Source organism: Drosophila tropicalis, unplaced genomic scaffold, assembly GCF_018151085.1.
Source record: "Drosophila tropicalis isolate 14030-0801.00 unplaced genomic scaffold, ASM1815108v1 contig_694, whole genome shotgun sequence".
In the NCBI taxonomy this organism is placed as follows: Eukaryota; Metazoa; Arthropoda; class Insecta; order Diptera; family Drosophilidae; genus Drosophila; species Drosophila tropicalis.
The window spans coordinates 5,586,415-5,605,871 of NW_027173176.1; the positions used below are offsets into that span (position 1 = coordinate 5,586,415).

Genomic DNA, 19,457 nt, shown 5'->3' on the forward strand with positions numbered 1-19,457 from the left:
GAAATTGACTTTGTACTCTAATTAACGAATTTTCATTTCACATCCCATCTCATTCAAGCAACAACAATACACGCCAATCAATCGCACACACAAGAATTGAAAGTCAAAACCCATACATTCATACATACATTCATTCTTGACATTCTATAGATTGATGCGTTGTATATTGGATACAAAATAGTTTTGTACTTAGTTGTATTCTCGCGTTTAATTAAAGCCAACAGAGTTGCTAAATTTTTGCATTTGTTCTATTTGGTGACCTCGTAAACGCTGTGCACTGAACTTCAATGTCACCTTTGCCGGTTCTGTCTGTTCGTCTATTGTTTGCTGTCGTCTCTTGTGTCTGTTGTCTGCTGTCTGATGCGTTTTTTGACGCCAATCAGGTTTCCTTTACTACCACCCACATGATTCAATTTTAACTTCTACCCTTTCTTCCTGAACGTACATACACTTATCAGGCAAACGCTTTGTTTGGCTTTGACATGTCAAATAACAAAAGCTGAGTTGAGCTCGCAGCAAAAGCTGGTGAACATATAAGAAGACGAACGAAGATGATGCTCTCCAGGCGATGCACTGGCTCAAGTTAGCAGCTCGCACACACACACACACACACACACACATACACACTCACACCCATACAAACATTGTTGCAAATTACAAGAAAATCCAAAACGGCTCAATGCACAAAATGCTCCAATAAAAATGTGAGATGGGGCGTGGGGCGGCAAGAGTACGTTATGGCTTTGCCAGACGGTTCAACATTTCCAACTGGTTGGCTGGCTTTAAGTTCATTTTTACTGGGTTAACACACACACACACACACACACTTCCACAAAGGGCCAACATAAAAATTTCTTTGCAGTCTTTCGTTCTGTTCTTCATTCGTGCTACTTGCTGTTGTCTCTGTGGTTTTTTTATTCCTGTTGTTGTTGTTGTTGCGCCATTGGCCTTTATGCCAGTCCGAGTTTATTGTTTGCACTGGCCTTTACCCTGACCGCTGTTCCCTGTCAACGTTTCTCCATTTGCCATCATGCCTGCAATTAAAGGCGCCACAGCTTATTTACGTCCCCGACAATGCGGCGTATGCGCAATGCACTCACACATCCTGTCCCTGGCATCTTCAGTTATTTTTTTTTTGACCACCAACAATTCATGCATACATTTTTTTTTTTTTTTTTACTTTCATCTCTCAGTTTTCAGTTTTTTTCTCTCTCTGTTTTTGTGGGGTTTTGCAATTAAAATGTATTTTTACTGTACGCTTTTCCCCCACATACCCACACTCACACATGTTACCACACACAACACAACACAACACAACACACATCTCCACACACTTTTCAACTCTTTTTGTTTGCTTAAAATGCGCGGTAATTAAAAAGCATTGAGGGGAAAAACGGGCTGACATGGCGAAATGGGAAAATTTGCTCAAATATATGTAAGCGCGGTAGCTTACATTAACTTTTTTGTCTTTTACAATTTTCCATAAATATAGTTAGTTAAGCTAAAGCGAAACAGGTCCAAAAACGGGATAATTGCAACCAAACGTTGACAACGACTAGGCAAGGATAGACTGAATAGTTTGCCCATTCCAAAACAAAAAAACCAGAGGGCCGGGGCTAACTTCGACCGCGTCAAAGTTTGTATACCCTTGCAACTTTTGTGGTAACTCTATCCTTACCTATTAGCCATCAATGTGGAAGAACGTTTTATCTAAAAAGGCTTAAGCTTGAGAAAGAAAGGCCTACAATCATAGGAAATAACGAAGATATTGATCAAAGTCACTTTTTTCCACCGATCGTTCCTATGGGAGCTATATGATATAGTCACCCGATCTTTATCAAATTCGGCACAGTCATTAACATATATATTAAATTAAGAAATGTTTAATTTAAAAGCAATCGCGTTAAAAGTAACGAAGTTATTTACAAAAGTCACTGTTTTCGACCAATCGTTCCTATGGGAGCTATATGATATAGTCACCTGATCTTGATCAAATTTGGCATAGTCGCTTATAGGCGTAGTAAACTCTCTAATATTAAGTTTCACGACAATAGCTCAGAAAATAACGAAGTTATTGAGAAAGTCACTGTTCGTGACTTGGCCGTTTGTATGGGAGCTATATGATATAGTCACCCGATCTTGATCAAATTTGGCATAGTCGCTTATAGGCATAGTAAACTCTCTAATATTAAGTTTCACGATAATAGCATAGAAAATAACGAAGTTATTGAGAAAAGTCACTGTTCGTGACTTTGGGGTTTGTATGGGAGCTATATGATATAGTGGTCCGATCCGGCTGAATCCGAGATATACAACGCCTGCAGTATATACAAGCCTAGGTGCAAAATTTCAGCTCTGTAGCTCTTACGGTCTAGGAGGAGTTTGCGTTGATCCAGACGGACGGACGGACGGACGGACGGACGGACGGACGGACGGACGGACGGACGGACGGACGGACATGGCTAGTTGAACTCGTCTCGTCGTGCTGATCAAGAATATATATACTTTGTATGGTCGGAGATGCTTCGTTCTATGCGTTGCACACTTCTGACCAAAATTAATATACCCTTTTTGCAAGGGTATAAATATCATCAGTAAATGGTCTATAAAATATGTCATTAATGTGGCTAGAAATTGAGAGAGCGAGCAACAAAAAAGTCTAGGATTCCACTTTTTCCTGATCAATTATCACGTATACAAAGACGATTCTACAACGATTCTAAAATCTTTTGCCATTTCACCCAAAATATATTCATTGTCTTAAACATAAATAGCTATACAGACAACCTGCTCACCTTTTGTGCTGCCTATGATTTTGGACTCTTTTTACTTTCTTTCTCTCAATAAGAAAACTTTACGCACAACCCACGCATAAAATGAATGAGAAAATTTTCAACTACACATAGCATAACATATAATCCATGTTATTTGCGAAAAGGAATAAAAGATTTATTCTTATGAAATATTAAGTGCTTACCAGAGGAAGCTCTAAAATCCATATGTATGTATAAACAAACATACAATATGTGGAATACCATTATTGAGAAATAGCTAATTCAATATTAAATTGTAAAGAAATCGTTCGATTACATTGGATATAAGTGATTACTGCAATTATTTGAATACGATCAGGCTTAAATGCAACAGAAAACCAGACCTAATTATTCTAATTGCACTTCTCACTTTGGTACAGATACATAAGCTAAGTAAACCAACAAATTGAAGATCATGATAGAGCCAACTAAAGGGAATGGGACTCACTGATAAAAAATAAAAGAAATGGATAATAAATAAAAACCAGAGGGCCGGGGCTAACTTCGACCGCGTCAAAGTTTGTATACCCTTGCAACTTTTTTGGTAACTCTTTCCTTACCTATTAGCCATCAATGTGGAAGAACGTTTTATCTAAAAAGGCTTATGTTTGCGAAAGAATGGCCTACAATCATAGGAAATAACGAAGATATTGATCAAAGTCACTTTTTTCCACCGATCGTTCCTATGGGAGCTATATGATATAGTCACCCGATCTTTATCAAATTCGGCACAGTCATTAACAGATATATTAAACTAACAAATGTTTAATTTGAAAGCAATCGCGTTAAAAGTAACGAAGGTATTTACAAAAGTCACTGTTTTCGCCCGATCGTTCCTATGGGAGCTATATGATATAGTCATCCGATCTTGATCAAATTTGGCACAGTCTATAAGCGTAATCAACTCTTTAATATTAAGTTTCACGATAATAGCAAAGAAAATAACGAAGTTATTGAGATAAGTCACTGTTCGTGACTTTGGGGTTTGTATGGGAGCTATATGATATAGTGGTCCGATCCGGCTGAATCCGAGATATACAACCCCTGCAGTATATACAAGCCTACGTGCAGAATTTCAGCTCTGTAGTTCTTACGGTCTAGGAGGAGTTTGCGTTGGTCCAGACGGAAGGACGGACGGACGGACGGACTGACGGACGGACATGGCTATTTGAACTCGTCTCGTCGTGCTGATCAAGAATATATATACTTTGTATGGTCGGAGATGCTTCGTTCTATGCGTTGCACACTTCTGACCAAAATTAATATACCCTTTTTGCATGGGTATAAAAAAAAGTGGGTGGGTTAGAGATATTTCTTGGCATCGTTTTGTTTTGTTTTTGGCCAACAGCAAAATTAATCAATTAATTGAAGGCAAAGCAATAGAAAAGAGAATTTAATTCATAACGGTTTAAATGTATCATAGACTTCATCTAAAAGTTGCCTACATAAACTCTACAAGCATTTCATAAATAAATATATATTTAAGCTTAGGAGCCTTCAAAAATAAAACAGAATACAACAACAAAAAAAATAATAAAAATACCAAAAACCAAAAGAAGAAAAAAATTATATGGAAAAAACCGACCAGCCTCAAGGGGATTTGAAGCTGATGATAAATAACCCATGGACGAGAAGGAAAAGCCCGTCAGTCTTTCATTTTTTATATCTTTAAAGTAAATACCTATATAAAGCATATATAGGTACCTATATACCTAAGTGTAAGTATGTACATACATATATTTATATGACAAGCAGCCCACGTTTTATGCTGGTTGTTGTTGCTGTTGATGTTGATGCTGTTGCCGCAAAGCTGTCAACAGAACGTTAAGCAGGATTAGCGCCTTTTTGCATTGCGCTTTTTGTTTAGAACGAGAGAAACAGAGAAAGACATAGAGAGATGAAGAGAGAAAGATGCCGATGCCGTTGCTGATGCCGATGCCGATGCCAATGTCTGCCATCAACAAGGTGACATAAGAGCAGCAGCAACAATGACAACCAGCAACAATTTTCACATATTTTGCATATGCCTTTAATGCCGCAGCTTAAGAGCATAAAAATAGCAAAAGTCGCTACGGGGGCAAAGGACAAAGGGACTAAAAGATACAAAAGTATCTCCTTATGTCGACAGCTTTATATGTACATATACATATATAAGTATATGTATGTATATTCTCAGCTTCTTTCTGTTGCTGTTGTTGTTTGTCTGTCTTAAGGCAGCCTCCAAAATGTTGTTGAAACAACTTGAAGACAGCCAACCAAAAAACAAAAGTAAGAACCAAGACTAAGTGAAAGCGAGTCAACGCCGACTGAAAGCAAGCAATTGGCATTGTCAGTTGAACAAAGTTTTTAATTAAAATAACCGAGCAATAAAACAGCGCAAAAATAATGTGACAGGAGAGAAGGGCAAAACAAAATACACTCAGCACTCACACACACACAAACACAAACCGAAAGACAACAGTGCGGGGGAAAAATTTGGAAATTTGTTAACGACAATTTCCTTCGTTTTAAACAAAAGAAGAAAAAAAATGGAATAAGAAAGTAAACTTCGGCTGTAACGAAGTTTATATACCCTTGACCATTCAACTCGCCAGACAAATAAATAATCCTTTAATTAAAATATCCGTTTTATGGGGTTGCATTTGAAAATTATCCTATAGACAAATGAACGATTTGAAGATCGTAAGTCCTTTACACTTGTCACAGTTCAAAAACGGTGATAAAAATTTGAAATGTGCAATGGAATTGGATTGGATATTTTGTCCAGTGTCCTAAGCATTCAGCAGGGGCAAGTTGACTCTTCAGAAAGGATGGGATTAGGTGGGGTGTTTCTTTGGCTCCAAACGCAATTAAAATTTCATGGCATACCCTAAAAGCTTCTATTCAGAAATTTACGCCACTTGAATATTTATTGCAGCAGTCGTCGAATAGGAAAGGTCAATGCAATTTGGCCTTGAACTTGAACCCTTTTGCTGCCCTTTGTCCAGATATTGTTTGGGGGTCAAAAATATTTGGCTTGTATTTTTTCAAAGGTTTTCATGCTCCACTGACCAAGCTGATGTTTAGAAAGAGGGTACGAGGGAAGAAGACTAAGTTTACACGGATTGGGTTAGAACAGACAGAGAAAAATCGGAGAAATTTTCGAGAACGAACTCATTAAAAAATCATAAATCACAATGCCAATGCAATGTTGAAAGCTGCATAATGAAAATTAAAAAAATATGAAATGAAAAGAAAAACTTTCAATAAAAAAACGGAAGGCAAAATGAAAGAGGAAAAAATTCACAGTTACTGGATAATGATGGTGCGTGGGTTGGCGTTGAAGTTGCTGCCAAGATTGATTGATGACATGACGTCAATTTGCCTTACCAAGGGAAGAGAAAACAAAACGAAACCCAAAGGAAAGAAAAGAAGTATGCAAAAGACCAAATTGTGCATGATGTGACCGAAAAGAAAGAAAAATGGGCGTACACACACACACATACACGCCGTCACAGGCACAGACACACAGAGGTAGAGGGTCAGGTCACGCCTTCATCTCCCCGCCCTATCCCACTGTATCTCTCACTCTTTTTGGCGATAACGATGACGATGTGCTCCAGCTCTGTCTGCCATGGCGCCTATGAAAAGACAATGAAAAAGGCATTAAAATTGTGGTCAGTCCCATTTCGGGGATTCCAGAATGGTTTCATATACATACATATGTATGTATGTAAGTATGTTTGTCTGTATGATGAACCACTCAAGGGCGTTGTTGTGGTGCATGTTTGGCTTGTTTGTGGGCGTGGCAATCAAAAAAAAAAAAAAAAACCAGAGGGCCGGGGCTAACTTCGACCGCGTCAAAGTTTGTATACCCTTGCAACTTTTGTGGTAACTCTATCCTTACCTATTAGCCATCAATGTGGAAGAACGTTTTATCTAAAAAAGGCTTAAGCTTGAGAAAGAAAGGCCTACAATCATAGGAAATAACGAAGATATTGATCAAAGTCACTTTTTTCCACCGATCGTTCCTATGGGAGCTATATGATATAGTCACCCGATCTTTATCAAATTCGGCACAGTCATTAACATATATATTAAATTAAGAAATGTTTAATTTAAAAGCAATCGCGTTAAAAGTAACGAAGTTATTTACAAAAGTCACTGTTTTCGACCAATCGTTCCTATGGGAGCTATATGATATAGTCACCTGATCTTGATCAAATTTGGCATAGTCGCTTATAGGCGTAGTAAACTCTCTAATATTAAGTTTCACGACAATAGCTCAGAAAATAACGAAGTTATTGAGAAAGTCACTGTTCGTGACTTGGCCGTTTGTATGGGAGCTATATGATATAGTCACCCGATCTTGATCAAATTTGGCATAGTCGCTTATAGGCATAGTAAACTCTCTAATATTAAGTTTCACGATAATAGCATAGAAAATAACGAAGTTATTGAGAAAAGTCACTGTTCGTGACTTTGGGGTTTGTATGGGAGCTATATGATATAGTGGTCCGATCCGGCTGAATCCGAGATATACAACGCCTGCAGTATATACAAGCCTAGGTGCAAAATTTCAGCTTTGTAGCTCTTACGGTCTAGGAGGAGTTTGCGTTGATCCAGACGGACGGACGGACGGACGGACGGACGGACGGACGGACGGACGGACGGACGGACGGACGGACATGGCTAGTTGAACTCGTCTCGTCGTGCTGATCAAGAATATATATACTTTGTATGGTCGGAGATGCTTCGTTCTATGCGTTGCACACTTCTGACCAAAATTAATATACCCTTTTTGCAAGGGTATAACAATACAAGAAACAGACCAACTTTTGGTGCTATTTTTATGGCTTTTGGGTGTAAACTCTGCCGCAGCACCACAGACAGAAAGAGATATAGAGAGAGAAAGGCAGATAGATTTTTCAATAGCAAGGAACTTTGCATTATCTTTTTAATTTTTTATTTGTGGCCAAGTGATAAACACACGGCAATAAACAATGATAATGGAGCAAAGATACTTGACGCTTCAATGGAATAAATCTTCAAGTTTATAAACGAATAAAAACACAAACAATATGCAAACGCCAAGGACAGTTTTCCTTAAATGAATTCTATTTCAGTTTTATATTCTTTGTGACAAGTTATATTTCTTGGATATCATCATATTTCATTTTAAGTGCAGTGTACTGACTTAAGCTAATGTTCGTATTTCAATCCATCTCCCCTGGCCTACCCTGACCACTTAAAATAACTTTTCACAAGGATATTGTTTAGCAATTAATCAATAAATTATTTTATAAGAAAATAAGCAGCTTTATTAATTAGTTGATTAATTCAAATTGATTTATTTGAAAAAGTTTGAACCAAATATTCTCTGAAACTGCCACTTAATTTAAAAAATAAATCTTTTGAAATTCAAGTCTATATAAATAAGACTAAACGGATTTAGTCATCACTTCCAGAAAGAAACAAAGACACTTTGTACACTTTTCGATTAACTAATTTTGAATTTATTTCTTTTTTCCGAAATAAGAGAAAAGTTAAAAGTCAGATGTTTATTATCTCAATTAAAAAAAAAAAAAAAGAAAACGTAAAATGGCAATGAAAATTATCGCAGAAATAATTTGTTGACACTCGAGCACATGGCTTAGGCCATTTTATGTAAAGACCACAAAATCAAGAAAAAATCTATGAAAATTTCATGAAAATCAACGTATAAAAGAACAAGAGAAAAAAATGTTACAGCAAACGCAAAAAGAAAATCACATAAAATTGTTGTTTAAATACTTACCGCAAAAGGCAAACAATTTGATGGCAATGCGGCAACATTTTTGCAGACAAAACCGACTCGAAATCCTTAGACTCGTCTTTGCTCCTACTACATCATGCTGGGCACGTTTTTCTTCGCTCTGCTCTGCTCGTTCTGCAAAGAAAAGATAAAACCGAATCGGCTTCAGCAATTACTTCAACTGATGAGTTTCTAATTTAGAGCTTAATTTCTGTGTGAGCGAAACAAAAAAAGGAAAAACATACAACTGATACTCTCTACAAAAAAATGGAATTTAAGTGGACGAAAATTAACGATCCCCAGGCATTAGCTAGATTATGTGTCAGGGTCAGAACACTAGTGGATTAGACTAGAAAATGTAATGGAAAATTTTCTGCTAAATTTAAGTGAACTTCCTGATACCTGCTCTAGATGCAGGGTATTCCGCAGACTAGTTGCCTACGGGGATTTTTCCACGTATCTTTTTTTAGCTTTCGGTAGGAAAAGTCATAAAATGTCAGCAACGTGCAGGTAGAACAGTAACAAGAACAACAACAACAATTTGCAACACTTTATGAGGCCCAAAGAAAAGCGAAACCTTTCACCTTCTGCACACATTACGTATACGTCCCATAGTCCTACCTTTTCACACTGCCCCGCCCCCTCCATAAATTTAATGCTAGAAATTGCTCAAGTTATTCCCTTTGCTTTTGGGTCCTTGTAACATTTCCTCTTTTAGTTGCTTTTGGAGTATCCGTTTCCGTTTGTTGATTTTACGCACTCAAGTTGGTTGCCTCTCGTCTGTGTCCTGCGGCCTGAATCCACGTGTCCTCGAGGTAAGCAACGCACACACACACACACACACAAAGAAAAAAATGAAACGAAAAGTAAATTAGAGTGTCGCCTGTCGCAGGCTCAACTACAGTGTTTTCTCTTTTCCTTCTTTTTTTCTTTAGACCATTAATTGCCTTTGGTTTTCTTTTCGGTTTCAGTTTCTGCCTTTAAGGAAGGGGGCAAGAGACCGCTTCCCTGTTTTCTGCTCTTTCTCCATCTCTAACGTTCGCTCTCTCTGTCTCTGTTCCCTTCTGGATCTCATGCTTGATTGCTCGGGCGTAAAGCATTAGAAGAGAACGAAGAGAAAGGGCAACATTGGGTTAGAGTGTGGGGTTTAGATTGAAATTTGCTGATTTGATGATTGGCTATTTGACTAAAGAAAATGGCACATTTCAAATGCTTTTCTGGTTTTATTCATTTTGCTTCTTTTTTCGCTTTCTTGTGTTTTTTATAGAAATCGAATTGCCATTCCATTTAATTCAAATAGTGAGACAATTTGAAACTCATTTATATTCCAACAACAGAACAAAAACAAAAGAAAAGTCAAAAGAATGAACAAAATGTGGCATATTTGCCCTGAGACTAAAGACAAGACGAGGTGAAGTGAGTTGGAAATTTAAATGAATGTTGTATGAAATATGATAATATTGGGAGCCCAATATGATAATTAGGAAACTTTATCTAACAAGCCAGGACAACTATGGGATACAATGGCCCAAATCTTTTGTAGAAATAATGTTCAGTGATTCGTGAAGGATTGACTACTAAAAATTATTTTTTCCATCTAAAAAACCACTTAATTTAAAAGAAAAACTTATGCCACAGAGCACAAACTTTATACAAGTTAAAGTTTGACTATCCCATTCGTGATATTTTTCTGGCATCCTAAAAATAGAGCAATTTCTTTCTATCATCTATGGACAACTGGAAAACAATAATGGGACAACAATGTATATATCCAGGCAATCAAATGGCATAGGATGGAAAGATGCAACTTAATTAACATTCCATCATTGGAATTTTGTTGTTTTCTTTGTCTCTTGCACACACAATTAAGAATGATGATCTTTTTATCTAAGAGGTGCTTTGACACAAAGAATTTCTGTGAATTAACCAACTCAAAGCCAAATCAAAACCACAAAGAGACAAAGATAATAGAACGGTGATGGGAGCGGAAAAAAGGGGGAAGGGAAAGAGAGGCCAGGCAGTGACAACAAACGCATGTCAACATTGTTGATGTTTCCTATGTCGAGGGACCAATTGCTGGGCTGCCCCCCAAACTGCCCCAACTCAACCAATCTGCCACATCACTAACAGAAAGGCAAATGCTGTCACTGCCAGATGCAGAATGAAATGTGGAATGAAGTAAAGTTGAGTGAAGGGAAGAGAAGAGAAGAGAAGAGTAAAGTGGAGTTGAGTGGATTGGAGTGGCGGGGAGAAGACAATGCAAATGAAAATGTGCAACGACGCAATGCAGCGCAGGCCGAACCAGGCAAAAACTGACAGAACTGTCAAAGTGTCTTCATTGTGTCCACTTCGTTTGGTCAATTTTTTTGACCATGTCCAGTCCTCCATTTCCACCTCATCTCCTCAACATCCTTCTCATATCCACTTCGTTATTTTTTCCCTTTTAAATGCCATTTCCAGTTTTAGATTTTCACTAAAAGCTTTTTCTTCTTAATGGTGGGGCATCAATATTTTCAGTTCGAACCGACAGAAAAAAATACCAAAACAAACAAAAAAAACAGAAAAAGAGGGAAATGAGAAAAATTGAGAGATGTAAGGGGAATGGAAGGTAAGAGGGGGAAGGGTGACAGAAAATATAACATGGCCACAAACAAATTCACTTTGTGCATTTTGATTCGTCAAAATTGAATATAGAAACCCATCAGCAACAACAACAACCACAACAACAACAGCAGGACAAAAAGAAAACCACATAATTTCATTTGACTATAGATGATAGAAGAGTGAAACTGAGTGAGAGAAAGAGAGAAACATATCGAGGTGAAAGGAAAGTAAGGAAAGGTAGCTAAAATGAAATGCTAACCCTTTTTCAGGGCCACACATTATTCGGTATTTTTCGGCATTTCTATTTACCCTAAAATCTGGTGTTTCAAAATGGGTATATTTGTTTGAAGCCATCCAACTTTAACCATTTGTAGATCAAGAAGTTAATAGAAATCAATTGTTTAATTAGAAAATGTGATTTTCAGCCACAACACTTGTTGATCACAAAAATGGACCATCATTCTCTCTCTTACTGGATATTCTCAAGTCGATGAAATAGGGCAAATGATTTTTCCATATTTTTTGTATCCCCCACCCATAGTTGGCATCTAACAACTGGAAAGGCAGGCAACGTTTTTCTCTATGTGGTGGTCTGACTGTTGCCTTTTGCTTCGCTGTCTGCCAGCATTTACACAATATAAAATACACACACACTAACATACATTTACTAACAGTGTGTGTGAATTTTTTGGTATTTCGGGCACGTAAAACATCAACGCATAAATACAAAATACAGAAGCATGTGGAAGGAACACCGTACGAATAGCTGAAAAAAGAAAACACTAGAGAAAGAGAAACTGTGAGAAAGAGGTTTAAGGCATACGGCAAAGGAACGGGAAAAGTTAAAGCTGTCGTTCGACAGATACTCTCGTACATACGCGTATTGCTGAGAAATGGTAAATGCCATCTGCCGATCACTAGACAATGCAGTAATACAGCTAAGTTCAAATGTGTTAAACACGTACAGACAGATTGAGCTGCCTGCCATGCCAAAAAGCACACAGCGAGAAAGAGAGAATGAACGAACCAATTTGAAACAGCAAACTAGTTGTAGTCTCTATGTGTCTGTCTGTTTGAATTTTCTATTTAAACATTTCATTAATTGGCTATTCATAAAAAGAAAAATCTTTTTTGCACACAAATGTTTCTCTAATGAATGCTACACATTTCTCTGTCTCTCCCTATATATACACATAGATAAGTTGATGTCCACGTAATCCAGCTAGAGTTACTCAGTTTGACATTTAAAATTTAATTTAAAATGAAAGTAAATTGTACGTTTTTTCTGGAATAAAAAGGTTTTTGTACACACTGTTTCTAAATTGAACGTGTGTGTGGGTGTTTTATGTAAATTAATTTTCAAGTAAACTAAATCAACGCTGACAGCTGATACTAAGAATTTTATTAAGCTCAATTAAATGTTCGTTATGCAAGTGAGAATGAAAATTAGACCAAGGAATTGACAATTTGGTTTGCATTTCACAAATAATAAATTAAAAAATGCATGAAGAAAGGGTCATGACTTGAGGCTTAAAAATTATCGTCAGAAGGAGAGAAAATATTAAAATAGCACAAAATAACTATATTTACCATGTTTTGAATATAAAGTTCAGAAAGTTGCAATGTTTTAAAGTATAATCTGACAGTATTTTAAATGGCCTTCACAAAGAACACTTAGTTTTTCATGTCTTATGTTTCAAATGCTTTGTAGTAACATTTTCATATGGTTAATATAAGTAGACCATTCATTTATTTCATATGTATATGACAACATTCTGTGGCCTTGCTACCTTTTTTATATTTTAAATTTTTTAAGTAAGAGCCCACAGCCTCTGTCAATATTTAGTAAAGGTTTTTGGCAACCCGTTCGCTCTCCTTTTCTTTCTGTCTTCTCCGTAGCAATCGCGGAGGGGTGAAAATGAAAATTCAATTTGTTATAATTTGAAAAAATTTCATTTTTCGTTATGTAAATGTCGAACGATAAGCTAACAACGACTGAGGAAACACACACACAGGGACAGAGGGAGAAAGAGAGAAAGAGTCGGCAAGACAGAGACACATATGAGCATATGGATAGGAGTAAATGCTATCGGCACCACCCTGGTGAAGAAAAGCAATTTGTGGCAGCTTAAATGTCAATACGAATGGGGAAAGAGTGGCTAAACTTACGATTTAGCGCAAAACTTCAGGCTATAAATAGAGAAAAAGAAGAGAGTGGTGTGGAGTGGAAGGAAGGAGTGGAGTGAAGAGGGCTTGAAACACGTCTTGGTTATTTTTAGCTCCAGGCAAAAGGCGTGTCCCATAAAACTAAAGTTCCGTTTCTCAGATGGACAGCGTAAAAACAAATTGCAAACGATAAACAGAAGCCCAAAGGCAGCCTACACATGTCTACCATCCATTTATACTCCTATATAGACACCTATACACACACATATATATATATATATATATATATATGTGTATATATATATATCTATACTTATGTACGAACGAACCATCATCGATTAAAAGAGACATGGACAAAACTCAGTCCTGAGGCTTCAGTCCAGGTGGCAACAAACCTTTTGTTCTCTTTCAGATGCCCATTGATTGTTTTTACCTTTTCAAAACATTTTGTGGGTGTGCGTGTGTATGCGTGCGTGGGTGTGTGTGTGTGTGTGTGTGTGCGGGTTGTGCGTTTGTTGTTATCCTTGAACATGAGCAATTCAATTGCAAAAGTCCCGTTCTTGTCGCATTGTTTTCATTATCTCATATAAACATTCAACAGCCAGCCTATCAAAAATTACACTCTCCTGCCCTGATATAGCTTAATATTTGCTTAATTTCAAAATTACAACATTAAATTTACCTTCTATGATATTTAAATCCCGTTTTTAAGCCATCTCCACTTTGAGTAAACTTGTTATTTCGATGAAACATAGTAACAGGATAACTCTGTCATATCTTTAGGCTTATTTGCCATTAATTAGTCTATTACCACCCTCCAACTTTGGACTTGTTAAACTTTACTCACCCTCAGGAGAGCGCAGTGATGAAAGACCTTCAAAAGATTACATTTAAACTGTTTAGCAGAATTCTTTCATTTATTTAGGATGAGTGGATATGGTTTTCAACAATCTCCTTTTGTTTGTGTTACACAAATTGAGGCAATATTCATTTTACTCAACCTGAAATTCAACAATAGGGGCAAAATAAAAAATTTTTCCCTTTTCTTTGTTGGACAGTGCTATTAGCATAACTGTCAAAAAAAAAAGTCCCTATTTTGTGGCTTATTGAGTGCAACATGGCGTATGATTAATATATAGGTATGTATAAATATATTAAAGCCTTTCGTTTTTGGTTTCTTTTATCAACTGCCAATTTTATATCTTCTTTATAGAGTCCCTTATATTGGACACATAATGAGAAGATAGAGGGAGATAGAAAGCGGCAGATATATGATTACGATTATTATTATTATCATGTGTACAATTGCTTACAATAAATGGAAAAGCTCTTCGTAAAATTTTAGCTCAATAACTCAATCGGATTTCGACACAAAAATAACAACAACAACAAACACCAATAATAACGTACATATATGGATATAAAATATATACACAAGCAGACAGAACATTTTGATGCATGGCCAGAAATACAACGCAGATAAGAGAAAGACGAAACAAGAAGATACCAAAATCTGACCTAACAATGAATTTCTAATGCTCTTCTACGACAAAACTTGCCATTCTACCGCACTTTTTCTCAAGTGAAATTTCAATTGGACACGGCAAAGCCAAGCGAAATGTTTGGTTTGACCCAAATTTTTTGCAATTTTCTTGTGTAGGTTAATTGGAAAATAATTTGTTTTTTAAGTTACTTTCAATGCTAAATATTTACTGGAACTTTCGAACAAAACTTAAAGAATTTTGCACTTTCTTTCAGATAGATAGCCAGGAAACTCAATATAAGTAGTATAGTAGAGTAACGAAAACTGTGGTTAGTTGGTTCAATTTTCTCGTTTTTGGCTCCCTGACCACGTATATTTGTTACAAAATCGATGAATCAAAGTAAATTACCAGAAATAAATGAGATAAAATATGGGTAAGCGAGGCAGCTCGACCTCGCCCAACCATTTCCGCCGCAATATTAGCCAGGTGAGGTGAACAGGGCGCAGCGCAGAGCAGCACCGAAATGGAGAGTGACAGAGATGGAAAAGATGTTTGGACGGGGTGTGTCGTGTGTCTTTGATTTAGCAGGAGGATAAACTACAAGTTGACCTGAAAAGCAACTACTCTACGTGGGGTTTGAAACTAGCTAGTTGTCGCCTCTATTGTGAAATGCTACTTAGATGGGGTGGGGAGGTAAGAAGTCAAGAGAGTCACCCTCTTGGGTGTATAACACCTTGTTCATGCACACCCACAAACACACATAAGTGATGTGTGTATATGTGTGTGCCGCTGCAGGAAATTGAAAAAGTTTGTATATGCCAGTGGAGAACTTCCGTTTCAGCTGTTCCGTTTCAAGTGAGTTCGATTTGAGTGAGCTGCGGCGGTGGCGGCGACTAATTTAATAAGGCAAACGCGAAAGACACATGGCCACTTTTTACTACACACACACACACACACATACAGATTCTACATAGACACACACAATGCTTTCTCTAGGCTGCCAAATTGCCAGTGTTTCTTTACTTTCTTTTACTTTTTCTAAACTTTTACTCTTCCTTCGACTTCTTTCTTTTTTTTCCTCCTTTCTCCAAGTAATCATATAAATATTTGTTGGTAACTGTGTTAGTTTTCCACTCATATGTATATATATGTACATATATATGTGTGTGTGTGAAGCGTCTGTCTGTGTGCGTGCCAAAAAAAAAGTTTTGCGTGTTGCGTGTTTATTAAAAAAACAGCAAAAGAATAGAAAAGAAGGCAGAATTGAAAAGAAACTTGTCCCACTTTTTCTTCTTTCTTAGCTCCACAAGGATAGCCTTTGTCTGACCCATAGAGTGAAATTCATGGTCAGAGTCCAGTCTATGGAGAGTTTAAGGCGTTTTTTGCAATTTGTTGTATTCAAACTTTATAGTGAAAAAAAACAAAGTATTCATACTACAAAAAAAGAGGAACATGTCCTATTTAATATCGTCCTTTATACGATTTTTTTCTCTTTTTTTTTTGTTAGCGATCATTTGATTTAGTTTAATTTAAGCCAAATTAGTAACTAAATTAGTCCATTTAATTTCAACATTTTTTACATGCTCTTAATGAGCAAGTATCCAATGACCAGCAAATCATATGGACTGAAATTGTGTCTGACACGCCTAGGCTAGCTAGCTCATTACATGGTTGGGTCTAGATTCAAACCCACCGAGTCATATTCGTAGGGACTTTGGGGACCCATAGAAGTTTCCGTCCACTCTTGCTCGGACGACTCTCAAAAGCAATTCACTTATGCACACATCATTATTATTATTATTATTATTACGATTTGAACTGTTGGCCATTGGAACCGAACTGAACTCCGACCCCAAGCTATACTATATGCTACTTGTTGTTTAATTTATCGTCAAAACCGGGGCAAAAAAAAAATATATTGTTTGCCTTTGCCACTACAGCACTCCACCACCATTCTAGCATTGTTCCTCATAAGTTACTGAAAGGTGGCCATATACCCCCTTTACCCCAGTCCTTTCGCTCTATTATGACCATAATAAACTCATTAAAATGCAACACGCTGGTCACTGTCAACGCCAGTCGATGTGGAAGGTGGGGGGTCCCTCTACCATATGGTTGAGTGGTTCCTTTTTCGACTTGACAGTCGACTATGGTGGTTTAGCATACGCAAAGGACCACAGTAGTAGGAAAGGGCCCTATTGCCACTGAATGTTTTCCACCCCCGTTTCGCCAGCTAAAAGGTCCCTTTTCCCTTTTTTTCTTATTTTCCCTGTTTTTTGTTTACATTTTACTGGGCGCGTTTATTGCTACTGCTATGGCTGCTGCTGCTGCTCCTGTCGCTGCTGGCTAAGTGGGTCAATGTGCTTTGAACTGATTAGTGTTGGGCCTTAACTATGACCATCGTGATGATGACGATGACGATGACGATGATAATGATGATGATGGTGGTCGTGGCCTATGCTACTATGCGTGTTGGTCATACTCAAATGTTCCATCACGTTCCTTAAAGCCATATGTCCACCATACACACACACACACACACACACACGGGCAAAATCTACAGATGCTATGCATAAATTTTATTGCAGAGGCCAAGTAAAATCGATAAGATATCGTTATGTATGTATGTATGGTACGGTCCCACACTCTATTCCAACTTTTCTCACTCGCTGTTCGTCTTGTCTATATATCTCCCTGTCATAACGAAGCCAATAAATACAGGAAATTATTAACACACAAATACATACACACATTTTGAATATGTACACTTTAAACAAAAAGCAATGAGCAAAAACCAAAGGCAGTCACCTAACTAAAGCGAATGTCCTTTTGGGGAAGGATAATATAAACTAACTTAGAAAACAATCAATCAAATTGCTTTGGCTAGTTTAAGTCTTACTAATACTTAAGTTAACAGACAAATAAATTTTTTTCTTTAAGTGTATCAAATTTTTTTGCGTCTGCTTTTCTTTTGGGGTTTTTTTCTTTCCGATTTCTTTGTTTGTTTATGTTTTATGTATAGCCCCCCTCAAAAAATATATAAGTAATAATAAATAAATAAATAAAATGCGTAAAAAAAACGAAGAGAAAGATGTTCCAATGCGTCAAAAATTTTTAAATGAAAATGTTTATATTTATATTTATATTCATGGCCAGTTAAGTCAGTCAGTCAGTCAGTCAGTAAGTAAGCCAAGGGACGTGGATGTATGAGTGGGCGTGTGCCGGAGCTCTACGCAATGGGCTATCATTAGTGAGGCAAACTTTTTCAAACAATTTGCAAATTTTATGTTTGTTTTCATTTGACATTTTGTTGGCTCGTATTTTCTGTTCTGTTCCCTTTCCATGTATCCTTACGCCTTCGCCGCTTGGCTCACGATTGCCATTTCTCTTCGCCTCTCCCTTTGGTCCTGGCAAGTTGAGTAACTTCATTTGGCGTTTATTGACAGCGACAACTGACAAACACAATGTCGAGACCCCCCTTTTTTCCCCACCAAAAAAAAAAGGAGCAGTAAAAACAGCTACAACAATAACGGGATGTTGTAACTTTTTATCAAGTTATTAACTTATCTAATTCGATTATGGCCCACGCTCAGCCTCTGCTGCTACCTCTACCTCAGTTTGCTGTAGCGTCAGTTCCTGTTCGTTTCTTTTCTTGTCCCAGACGCGTCACTTCCTTCTTCTCTCGTGAGCCTCTTCTCCTGACTATGTGGCAATGCCGTTTACATAGCAAAGCAATTCAATTACAAATGTGGCAGCACCAGCATAGAGCAACACCATCATGAACAACAACAACAACCACATTGTCAAAATGGCTGCCTAGACAAACAAAGAGACAGGAAGACAGAAATAGAGGAAGAGGCATAGGCAACAGCAACAAAATTCTTTGAGTTCGCGATTTATCCTACCATTTATGTCCTGTTTATGCCTCAACAACATCTCACGAATTATTCATATTTCATAGTCCTTAAAAAAATTTGAACACATTTTCAACTTAGCATTTCATTTGCTTGTCCAAACATTTTGTATTACTTTCAGTAAATAAATTTATGAATTTTTAATTTAGTGTATTTAATGACCAAAAATGTCTTACAAGAAGTTTTGATCTTGTAGAACTTTAAAAAGAGGTGAGAAGATAAAAAATTAAAAATCCAAAAGACGACACAAAATTCTAGTTATTCAGCAAAGAACAAAAAAGCGGCACAAACAATAATTAATCCAAATTAATCATTTAGTCAATTAAGACTAGTCAAGACATAGACAATTTTAAATTTATTTTTAAAATTAATTTATATTACATAAGATTCGGGTTTTGAAAAAATTCCTCCTAAAGAACTGGAAATCGAAATAACTTATCGTATAAACTAAAACTAATGTCCTACATATAGTCTACGTTCCTCGGTTGATGGTTAGACTTAGCCTACAGTTTTTACTTTGACAGCAGCATCAGGTTCTTTTTGTCAGTTAAATTTTTACGATTTGTTGTCAAAGCCCGCATAGAACATTAAACTGTCTTCGTGTTTTGCCTACAGGCTAGGCACTGGCAGGTCGCCGCCTCTTTATTTGCCTTTTTTTCGTTTTCGTTGGACAGATGGACATAGACAGAGGTGGGGAAGGGGA

The 19,457-nt window shown here is 37.1% G+C and overlaps 1 protein-coding gene across 2 annotated transcripts in view; it reads right to left on the reverse strand.

Annotated features, from left to right (window-relative positions):
* The window catches only part of unc-13-4A (BAI1 associated protein 3), a 59,156-nt gene that overhangs the window by 27,901 nt on the left and 11,798 nt on the right, over positions 1–19,457 (reverse strand). For both annotated transcript variants that reach the window (XM_068292929.1, XM_068292928.1), the window contains one exon: positions 8,590–8,721. The gene's annotated coding sequence lies outside the window, so the exon portion shown is untranslated. The remainder of the gene's footprint in view (positions 1–8,589; positions 8,722–19,457) is intronic.